This window comes from Lactuca virosa, chromosome 5 (assembly GCF_052849685.1).
Source record: "Lactuca virosa cultivar CGN04683 chromosome 5, Lactuca_virosa_CGN04683_v6, whole genome shotgun sequence".
In the NCBI taxonomy this organism is placed as follows: Eukaryota; Viridiplantae; Streptophyta; class Magnoliopsida; order Asterales; family Asteraceae; genus Lactuca; species Lactuca virosa.
The window spans coordinates 287241715-287254284 of record NC_136430.1 but is presented as its reverse complement, the minus strand read 5'-3'; the positions used below and the strand labels follow the sequence as shown (position 1 = coordinate 287254284).

The following is a 12570-nucleotide window of genomic DNA, read 5'->3' as shown; positions in this document are numbered from 1 at the left end:
ATAACAACATGGTCTCATGAATATTGCATGCATCCAACAATTCATGTACCCTTTTGTAAAATTTATATAAATTGTTATGAGGTTCTTTAGGTGTCAAATAAAACTTCATTTTATTTTCCATTAGCCATGATCAATTATGAACTAAAATCCAGTATATTAAAGTTTAATCATAGATCGGTTTTAAGAACCGATAATAGTCTTAATAAAACTTCATTTTATATTTAAGACTTGGAGTATTGGATGAGTTATAAAATCATAATTTTAAATCTCCTTTTAACAATCAAAATCTTATGACTTCATGAATTTGTAGAATAAACTCATTTTATTTTATAAACTCAATTTTAAGCATCTTATGATAAAAGTCATATTTTGATAAACCAAAACTTGGGTGATGATACTTATGTTTTAAATCTCATTTGACATGCATAAAACATAATATCAACATGTTGCATTATGCTTAAAACACCAATATCATATATTAAATTTTGACACAAAAAATAATCATTATTTTAATTATTTGCTTTTATAACGCTATAAATTGATTTTAGTCTTTTTAATAAAAACCCCTTCTGCATTATAAATACATGGAGTTTATAAAATGTTTAAACACCTTTTAAATCATTTTAAATATTTTAAAGTTGGGTATTTATAAGTTTTACAATAAAACTATTTTTAACAAAAAATAGATTTTTAATCAGTAAACCGGTAACCCGGTAACCGGTAAAAATATTTTTATAAATATCCATTTATAAACATCTTATGTTATTTTTTAAATATTGTTTACTCAAACTCCAAGTGATATGATCTTATGTTAAAATATTTTTTGACATGTAAAACTCATTTTCATACACAAAACATAACATACAATAACATAAAATAAACATCAAATGCATGCATTATAATGTATATAAACCAAGTCATGTCTATTACTAATTTTTATGAGCCATCACAAGAATTATTAATCCTTTCTTAAAGGACTTAAGGGACACTTCAAAAGGTCTCAAAGTTCCAATTTTCCAAGTCAACTTTTGCTTTCAAAAAGGATTTCAAATCTTCATGTTGTAAAAGTTGGTGCACCTAAATCATTAAAACTATAATTAAGCCCAAGACCAAAGGTTGAAGCTTATGGTCTCAAATGGTTAATTCATCTTCAATTAGGCCACTTCTTCATCTTGTTACATTTAAAAAGAAATACAACTAGTCTAACTAATTATTACAACAAATCAACAAATGAAAAAAAATATCTATTTATCTATTACATCTTATGAATAAATAAATATCAATCAAACACAACACAAATGTCCAAATGACTTTTTTATACACAACAACATATCAGATATAATAATAAACAACTCTTTGTTTTTTCTAAGGCAACTTTTATATAATCAAAATGCATGAAAAATGGTTATATATAAAAATAAACAATTTTAACCAAGAAGTAGCCAAAGAAGACAAATATAGATTTTTCTTAACCAAAAGAAAACCATGCTTGTTTTCCACAAACCAAATATGTCACACCCTCGAACCGTCGGAACGGACGGCGGAAACGTCCGGGGGCGGGTGACGTCATGTGTAGTACCACAACAATCGTATCATAGCAATCAAAGTAGACACAACCATTACATTACAATATGAATATTTACATCTGTTCGAAAACATAGTTTGTACATATCAATATATAACCAAAGTAAAATACGTGACTCCAAAATGCTCCGTCTTCTCCCAAAAGTTTGCAAGAGTACCCGTCTATTGTTGCCCTGAGAATACAAGCAGTTTGAAAGAGTATCAGCATAAAGTTGGTGAGTTCATAAGTATTTGATTATGGTGAAAAACGTTTCTTTGATCCTTTGAAAAGTGTTTCCCAAGAAAATCCTATATTTTCTTATGAAAGATGCTTGATTATCCATTAGTTATTTGTTTAACAGTCTGTTTACGAAAGGTTGAGTTATCCCAGGAAAATCCTATATTTTCCTTAAAAGTTGATAATTGGTTATCTGTTCTTGTCTGAGGTGTACAAGTATCTACCATACTTGTATCGTTAGACGTAGTTTTCTTGAAAAACCCTGTTTGCTCCCTGTGAGGTGTGTTAGCCTTATTACATAAATAAAACTAATAAATAAGTGGTGAACTAAATCCTAAGGGTATTATTAATACCCTCTAGTAATCGAATCGGTTATTACTTTGAGGTTAGTTCACTTGATTTATTATTACAAAAGTAAATCTCTGTTATCTAGGTTGCAAGTTTTATAACCATACATTAAACTTGATATGGCACGTAACGGGGCCAGTATCCTTTTATGACTTTGTCACCCCAGGCATGGCTGCCTGACTGTAGCTAGCAGTTTAGGTGCGGGATAGTCGGTCCCGTATAGATCTATACACAACAATCACGCTCTCCCTACAAGAGATTCTGGTTATAAGTGCTAGTCCTACACTCTCGAATCCGGTGGGAGTGTTACCAAGGACGTGTCTCCAACTTTAGACTAACAATTTGCATGTAATAATACTAAAAATCTTGTTTATGTTTTGTATGAATCCTTTATAAAATGACACATTTTACGATATGATTCACGAGTTTGTTGCTTTAGTTTTGAAAACTGTTTCTACGAGTTGATTTCTTAATCGTTTGGTAAAAACTGTTTCCCATGTTAAAAGCATATTAGAAATATAATTATCTTAAACAAAATAATATATTTTGAGCACAAGTTTCCTTGTACTTTTGCTTGTATTCCCCTCCTGAAAACATGAAAAACTCGGAAAAAGCGTAGGGTATGAACTCACTGTTGGTTAGATGCAAAGGATTGAACTGGACGATCCTTGAGTTGTTGTACGTTGCACTTAACGGAAATCCTAATATCAAATAAATACATATATGTATCTAAATTAGCGATTTCGTTAGATAAAGTGTTAGATAAACACTTGTTTTTGGTTAAGGAATGTTACCGGAACTTGGTTGAATTGAGAAAATAGGCTTTTCCCCACGAAAGAGCTGTTTATGGTCGTGAATGGAGTTTACGGTCGACATACCGTGAACAGGGTTTACGGTCGACAGACCATGAACAAGGTTTACGGTCTATGAATTTACGGTCTATGAAGATGGATGAGTTTACGGTCGCAACTGGTTTACGGTCTATGAAGATTGACCGTAAACTCAAGAACAATGGTGCTTGTTTTCAACGAAAAAGTGTTCCAGAGGCTCCCAAACGGCCCCAAATGACGATTTCCGACATTTTTTGGGTGAAAAGAGGGCTTTTTGGTGTTTACGGTCAAAAGGTTTTGAGAGAGAAAGGGGGTGTTTCCGGTCAAGAAGGTTCAAATGAGGGTGAGGATCCAGTATTTATAGGCTGGGGGTTTGGTCGGTGGTGGGGTCCACCTGGCACCGACCGTAAACGGGTTTACGGTCCGACCGTAAACTCGTCCTGACCGTGAACTCGGTGATTTTCGAGATAGTTTCGAGTCTTTCGCGCGATTCCCGGTTTATTCCGACTCGTATAAATACATATTATTTATTTAAAATTTAGGGTCCTTCCCAAACTAAGAAATTGACGGAAATTAAATAAAAACCCAAATTTTATTAACGGAAACTGGGTAAGGATAACGGAAAAAGTTTCGGGTTGTCACAAAATATTATCAAACATAAAAAATCATTCTAACATTTAAAAGATGGCTCTGATACTACTTATAAGTTTTGATACTAAATATAAGTGTGTTTTTCATAAAAACCGGTCAATGGAAGCGTTAAAAATAACAAGTTTATTTTTAAGTTTATAAGAAAACCAAACCATCTAGGATCCATTTATAGAGGTTAGAATGATATTAAAACAACCAAAGAGTGTTTTAGAATGACAACCTTTGAAGCATTTGAACCCACTTGGTTTTGGGGTGTTGATGAAGATAGAAAAATCAAAGAGTATGATTTTCTCTACAAGTATCCACCATCAAGATTAAGGCACTTGGAATGCTAGTTTCTTCTTGTATTCTTGAGTGCATTAATCTTTTAAGTACTTAACTCAAATAAGCACTAAAGTAGACAACTCAAGAGAGCTTCTAATTCACCAAACTAGCTTATAAAGAGATAAAGGTGTTGGAAGAGAATATTTTTCGTCCGTAGTAGAGAAAGACTAGAAAAACTATTCAAAACTCATGCAAAAACATTCATTTTTATAATCTCATGCAAGACATACGTTTATATTATAATAATATAAAGTATTGATAGCCTTTAAGAGGCATGGGGACATAATAAGAAAGTTGACAAGCAACCTTTCTTATTATAATAATAATTTACGTCATGCCTTTAAAGAAGACAAAAATTGTCTAACTAGTAAAGTAGAAGGATTGTTTAAATTTTATAAACTCCAAGTTTATAAAATATAAACTTTGTCTTTAGGTAAAAGACAAAAGTATTCAACTAGTCCAAAACTTTGTACATGACTTATTAAATCATATCATATTATATAATAACTAGTTATACTCTCTTTTAATTGTTATTTCACAAAACAATAATTATTCCCTAATTAAATACGAGAATTGATATTATTTATTAATAATCATATTAATAATAAATATACAAAATGTGTCAACTTGATAAATGTGCGACCCTATACGATCATATATTATTAGCAATATCACTTAATAATGATTTTTGGTCATATAGATTTAACAAAAATAGAATATGAAAACGGAGATGTGATGAAAAGAAGATAGTTCATTATATATATATATATATATATATATATATATATATATATATATATATATATATATATATATATATATATATATATATATATATATATATATATATATATATATATAGGGAGATGATCAAATGAGAACACCTAAAAGGTTGAGAACGCGAGAACAGTTCTGGACCAACCAATATATAAGGGCATATTAGTAACTGTATATTTTAATTAAATTAAAATTAAATCAAATTCAATCAAATTCCCTTAAATTTAGGATCGGTTACCAAAAAACAAAGAAATATTCAATTTTTTATTTTTTTATTAATGGAATATAAAAAACGTTTTTAGTCAAATTTATTTAAAATCTAAAAAAAATCTTAAAAAAATCATTTTATTCTCCTATTTCATGTTTTTGTTTTTCAAAAAAATGAATAGAAATCCAATTTCAAATCAATATACTTGTATTCACAAACGAAATGTTTCTTCAAAAAACCAAATACTACTCCAATCACAAATGAATACACATCAAATTACAAATAATTCAATGCCTTTTTCATCAATTGAAATGAATACACTACTATTCATAAATAAATACAATCATTTATACATTAATACACTTCTATTCACAAATGAATACACTGCTATTCATAAATTAATACACATTCTATCATAAAATGCATACCTCTAATCATAAATAAATACACTCATTCACATGAATACACTAAAATTCATAAATACGTACAACCATTCACACATGAATACATTGCTATTCATAAATAAATACACTGCTATTCATAAATAAATACACATTCTATCATAAACAAGTACAATTCCCTTATTTAACAGAACATGCAAAAACCTTCATAAATTTGAATTTGAAACCTTTCATCAAACAATCCCTTCACATCTTCAGAAAAACATTTCTCTCTTTCTTCCTTATAAACCTCACCATCTTTTGAAATTAAAGGAAGCCTCAGTCTCAGAGCAGCTTGAAATGTATTCCAATTGAAGGAAGAACAATTTCATTTTCCTGTGTCGTTTAAGATGGATGTCCGATTGCAATATTAAGAGAAAGGTGGAATGATTTCATCTTCGGAAATGATGAATCTGAGTTCTGGAAACAATAATGTGGGTGTGAGATTATAACTTAAGAACTTTAGATTATTTGACAATAAAATAAGTGAACAAAAGGTTAATACAACCTTTATTTAATTGTCTTTCAGAAGTACAGGATGTCCAAATTCATCCATGAATCATCCAAAGGCAAGTTTAATTGGTTAAACCACTCCAGCCATCAAACTAAACCAAACGACCAACAATTGATGCTACAATTGAAATGAAATAAGCGAACAAAAGAAGGAAGGATTTCACCTGTCTTCAGCAATGATGAATCTGAGTCCCAAATCTGGAAACAATAGCTAGTTCGAAAGAGAAAGACGGAATGATTTCATCTTCTTGTGTGTTTCAAGACGGATATCCGATTGCGATCTGAACCAGGTACACACCTCCCTCTCGGTTTTCCATGAATCGATTGGAGGTCCGATTGAGATCGAATTATAGGAGGCCGATTGGAAATCTACTTGCAAGTCTGATTAGGGCTACGAAAATCGAAGGTGCGGTGGAGGTAGGCTAAGAGATGAAGATATCTTGAACATTGATGGGTTTCTCATCTTGAATCGAAGATGATGATGGAGGTTAATTGTTAAACCCGATGCTAGCGATGGTGGTGGATCAATGATGTAGGGCTGTGCAAAATTGGTGGCGTAGGGATGAGATGATGATGATGAACAAATGGAGACGGTGGAGGCGTACCTAGGTTTACAGATAGATGAAGAGAGAGACGGGAAATGGAAGGAAATAGGTGATTGATTGAGGAATTATAGGAATTAACTAACGGTCTTATAGGTCCAATTACTATAATACCCTTATCACCATTTAAAGTTACACTTTAATACCTATAACTTTTAGAATTTTACATAAATTGCTCGTTTGATAATAGCCTTAGATTTAATTATTTAAATGGGCCAAATGTGTTCTCGCGTTCTCAACCTTTTAGGTGTTCTCATTTGATCCTACTCATATATATATATATATATATATATATATATATATATATATATATATATATATATATATAGAAAGAGAGAGAGAGAGAGAGAGAGAGAGAGAGAGAGTATGTGTGTGTGTGAGGGAGAAAATGGGAGACGAGGATGGTACATACCTATTCCAATGGTATTGGTGACAATAGTGAGTGGATGGTGGTATGATCGATGGTACGGATAGAAAATATATGATATTAAATTGAAGAAGTTCCATTTTCCTTGATACAGACTTTAATTAAGTTCATTTTTGGTTTAGTATTATGATGAACTGAATATGGAATTTAGAGAATAATTTGATTATATGCTTCGGACAGGAAGGTATCACTAAAAGTGAAATGGAAGTTTTATGCAGTAGCTATTATCTTTGTGATGATGTATAGATCTGAATGTTGGTCTAGAAAAAAGGAACACAAGAGGAAGATGTAAGTAGCTAAAATGAGGATGTGGAGGTGAACCTATGATAGAACTTTCGTAGATAGGATACCAAATGAAAGGATAAGAAATTTATAAGGAATAATGAGCATCACTAATAGATTAAGGTGACATGAGTATATCCAAAGGAGGCTACCACCGATGATAATGAGGAGGGTAGAGTCAATGATGCTTAAAGGTAAGAAGATGAGAAAACACCATGTTAGGAAGTGGGAGGATACTATGAAACTAGACATGAAGGAACTTGCTCTCTTCGAGAACATGACCTTAGATAGGAAGGTGTACATGGAGGCTAAGCATTAGGGTATATTAGTAGCCTACCCCTTGTATTGTGTTATTTTTTATGTTTATTGTTGATACATGCTCCATGTAAAATGTATGTACATACACATCATTTGAAAAAAAATCAAATGATGTAAAACATATGCATATACAAAAATGGGCATATGTGCACATATTCATTATTTATATGTAAAATGTATGTATATACACATCATTTGAAGATCTCAAAAAAGCTAATAGGGACCAAATATGTTAAAGTTAATGATCTCGTTATCTTTACTATATGTAAGTGTTTTATAGGGACCAAATATGTTAAAGTTTTTTTGTAAAGATCTAATCCGGAACTTTTTGACAAACTATAGCCAAGTGACAACCGCGTTATGAGTTATCAATTCTGACGAGAGGTGAACCGACTTAATTTTTGGAATCTCGCTATTTAACCCAAATTCATCGCTATTTTTCACCCTAATTTGAGAAATTAAGTCGTGGGCTGCTCCTTCAGCCTACAAATTGAACGGATCCTAGGAGTCCATATCCATTAGGGTTTTCGTTTTTCTTCACACATCTTCTTTCTTCTTCTTAGTCGCCTAAAGCAAACCCCAATTCGATAGGTCCAATACACCAATTTGTTACCACGGGTTCAAGCCCAATCCCATCCCCATCGTCGAAGAAACGTTTCTGGATCACGAATTGCAGGCTGCATCTTGGATTCTATCGGTTTTGATCGGTTTTCGTCGACCTCAACCATCACGGTATATATATTTAAATCTTTCTCGAACTCTAACCCTCTTTCGTTTTTCGTATATATATTGCTTGTATTCACTGTAGTTGCTCGTTTACCCTAATTCGCTGTGTTTCATGAAAGTCTTGATTAATGGATTATTAATTAATTATGTAAATAAAGTAATGTGTTTAAACAGGATGGTTGTTTCTTCTAGTTCTTGTTCGTGTTTTGTTAATCAATATATGCCACCATCTATCTTCATCTTGATTTTGATATGATAATGTCTTCTTGATTTGTTTGAGCTTATAGCTTTCGGATTCCATAGTCACCCAAGTATTGACGATGAAAAAACCCTAGATCTATTTATGCTTAGTCAGTATAATACTGACAACTCAATCAAAATGTAGTCTTTACATAAATCTTTAATCTGTGTTTGATAATTATCTGCTTTTGAGTCTAATTTCTTCTTTAATCTCTATATCTGTTTAATTATCTGCTTTAAACCAGGCCCTCATGGAGATTACACCTATGGAAATTAACCCACTAGTCAACATAGAAATGCAACCAGAATATTTTGACACACCATTGGATGAAATGGACATGGACATGGACACAGAGCAACCTACCAAAAGAAGAAAAAAGAAATCAATAGTTTGGGAATTTTTCACAATTGTAAACGTGGGTGAAGGCGTTAGAAAGGCCTGTTGTAAACACTGCAAACATTTATTCTCATACGGAAAGGGCTCAAAAGTTTCGGGCACCAGCCACCTCAAACGCCACATCGCCAAGGGCGGCTGCCCGGTTGCCCTACGTGACCAAAACCTTGACCCGTTAAACCCATTGGCAGTGACCCCAACGATCAAAACACCTAAACGCCGGTACAGAACCACCACCACCGCCGCCACTGCCGCCCCATACACCGCCTTCAACCCCGCCACATGCCGCCAAGAAATGGCCCGAATGATCATACTCCATGACTACCCACTTGAAATGGTGGAACATCCAGGGTTCATGGCTTTTGTTCATAACTTAAATCCCGGATTTGAAATTGGTAACTTTGGTAGAATTCAAGGCGATTGTGGGGCGACTTATTTGAAATTAAAGGAAAGGATTTGGAATCTGATTGAAGGAATGCCGGGGAATATTTCTCTCACACTTGACTTATGGAACTCTTCACATACAACTGGTTACATTTTTGTAACCGGACAATTCATCGATAGCGACTGGAAAATGCATCGGAAGCTACTAAACGTCGTAATGGAACCGTACCCCGATTCCGATTCCGCCTTCTCCCATGCCGTTTCCGCTTGTCTTTCCGATTGGAACATCGAAGGGAAACTATTCTCCATCACTATAAACCAGCCCGTTAGTGATTCCGGCCTCGATAGTCTTCGAAATTTAATCTCTGAAAAGAACCCAAATGTCCTTAACGGTCAATTACTCCTCACAGACTGCTTGGCCCGTTCTTTAATGTTTATCGCGCAAGGCGCGATAAACGCGGGCCAAGAGACTGTGAAGAAAGTTAGAGACTGTGTGAAGTACGTGAAAACATCGGAATCATTAGAAGAGAAGTTTGTTGCTTTAAAACAACAACTTCAAGTAATGAGTACTAAATCTTTATCACTCGATGATCAAACACAATGGAATACAACTTACGAAATGTTGGTATCGGCATCGGAGTTGAAAGAAGTGTTTTCTTGTTTGGATACTTTAGAGCCCGATTACAATAAAATCCCAACTCATGAAGATTGGAAAGTTATCGACAATCTTTGCACGTATTTAAAGCTATTTTACAATACTGCAAATCTGCTGACATCATCGAGTATACCTACGACTAATATGTTCTTTCATGAAGCATGGAAGATTCAGTTAGAACTCGCCCGGGCCTCCACTAGTGAAGATGATGTCATTAGCAACATTACAAAACCGATTCAAGAAAATTTCAATAAATATTGGAAAAATTGTTGTTTGGTTTTAGCGATTGCAGTTGTTATGGATCCGAGGTTTAAAATGAAGTTGGTTGAATTCAGTTTTACAAAGATTTATGGGGAGAAAGCGGTTTCTTATATAAACACTGTGGATGAAGGGATTCATGAGCTTTTTTCAAAGTATGCCGGACATCCTTTGCCACTCGCTTTACTAAATGGGGACTCTGGAATCGGTGATTCCGGAGCTGTGAAACAAGAAGATGATGCGGGTGTGGGAGGTTTAGGGAATGGGCTTGGGCTTACGGATTTTGATGTTTTTATTATGGAGAGTACGAGTCAGCAATCGAAGTCGGAATTGGATCAATATTTGGAGGAGTCGCTTTTGCCTAGGATCCATGAGTTTGATGTTATGGGGTGGTGGAAATTGAATAAGAGTAAGTACCCGACTTTATCGAAGATGGCTCGTGATATTTTGATGATTCCGGTGTCGAGTGTGGGTCCGGAATCGGTGTTTCAGACGGGTGTGAAGGAAATGGATCGGTATCGGTGCGAGTTGAGTCCGGAGATGGTGGAGGCGCTTTTTTGTGCGAAAGATTGGATGCGTTGTGAAGGGGTGGAGAGTATGGAGTCGAATGTGAAGATGGAGTTTCCGATTTAGTATTGGAGTTTGATGTTTAGATTTTTTTTTTTTTTTTTTTTTGTTATTTAGGTTGTGTTCATTTGTGCAGGATATGGAAATAAATAGGTTTGAGTAAGATTGTTGAGTTGTGTGTGTCTTGAATTTGAATTGGAGAGGCTGTGTCTGGATTGGTGATTTGGAATGAGTTGTGAATACTTGGATGGAATCGTGTTTGATATGATGGAATTGGTTAGAGAGTGGATGGTTTATTGACTTTATTCTATTGGATTTGTTTTGTTAAGACTTAATTGATCAAACCCTTGTTAAAGAATGTCATTACCTTCCTTTTTTTAGTTCTAGAAAATTCATCTTCTTAGTTTTCATTACTAACGAGAGGAGTTCTTGTTTTTTCTTTTTCTTTTTATCATAAAATGGGTTAATGAAATAAGAATTTGTTATGAAATCTGGGCTTATTTTTAGGGTTAATGTTATACAAGCTATTAAGTTTTGGCCCAAAGTTACAGAAAAACCTTAAGTTTTTGTTTGTTTCTGATTTTCATTAATTTTAGAGATTTATTTTATATTTTTGAACTCTTATGATAGCGTAATATCCCTTGGCTCATGTAACATGTCAGGTTCAACACATTTCTTAGTATTAGTGGCAAATAGGGAATAAAAAAAAGTTAAAAGAGGTTTTTTTTTTGCAAACTTAGAGCCAAAATTAGATAGTTTTAATGGCATTAACTCTTATTTATATAAGAATTAATGACATAATTAACTATCAAGCATTGTAGGTGTCACTGTATAGTCTTATATTTCTAACTGTGTTATATTAGATCCTAATTTTTTGTGTGTGTATCGATTTGGCCATTGTCATCGTTTTTTTTTTTTTGGAACCGGCAAATAATTGTATTAAAAAAAAAACATAGGTCCACGCCTAGCAAGTAACTAGACAGGGAGGCAAGAGTACAATTTTACAGAATTACATACAAAGAAATGGGCAAACACACCAATCTATCCAATTAAAACTATTTTTGTCTCTCCTATGTTTAATCCATGTGAATACCATCGTCTTGATATTATCCGCCACCTTTGAAGGAGAGATTAAACCGTTATTAAACAACTTGTCACTTCTTGCCTTCCAAATCCACCACAGAGTACCATGACAGATACCCGTGAATATTTGTCTCTGTTTGGGACAATGTCCCACTTAGCCGCAAAATTAAAAATATCTCCGCCCTCGTTCCACTGTGGCATTGTAATACGAGTATACGACACCATATGAAGACCGACTCCCACACTGAATGATGTTGCAAAAATGCATCGTGCCACAAAGTGACAAAGGCAATTTCTTACCCACCTTTATCTACATGGTGTTGATTTGGCGTTCACATATTTTTTATGAATTTTAATTGTAGCTTTAAAAGGTAATCTTATAGTTATTATTATGATAGAAAATTAGTTTTGTTATCAATTTATGGAAACTAAACGGGACAAAAACCGTCATATCACACAAACTTGACACAAACAACACAAAATAAATTAGTTTGGATAATTAAATGTGTGACACGTCATGCCACGATTGGTTTATTTTTAAGCAAGTTTTTATATTTCTGTTTTTATATTTCTATAGGTAAATTGGACGGTCTCAAAACCAACACCAAATATGTAAAAGAAAACAATTAGGTTGAGTAGGTTAAGTCGTTTGTAACGTTGAAGCCACTTAGCCGTTTAGGTCAAGATTACATTTTCGATAGTTTTTTTATCGAAAAAAGTTTTTCCTTTCTCTCACTTAATC

The 12570-nt window shown here is 33.5% G+C and overlaps 1 pseudogene across 1 annotated transcript; it reads left to right on the top strand.

The window, feature by feature from the left end:
- Positions 1-7948: 7948 nt before the first annotated feature.
- Positions 7949-11050, top strand: LOC145117370 (zinc finger BED domain-containing protein DAYSLEEPER pseudogene; annotated as a pseudogene). The gene is made up of 2 exons (XR_013712633.1): positions 7949-8253; positions 8733-11050. The product of XR_013712633.1 is annotated as a zinc finger BED domain-containing protein DAYSLEEPER pseudogene (transcript).
- Positions 11051-12570: the final 1520 nt, after the last annotated feature.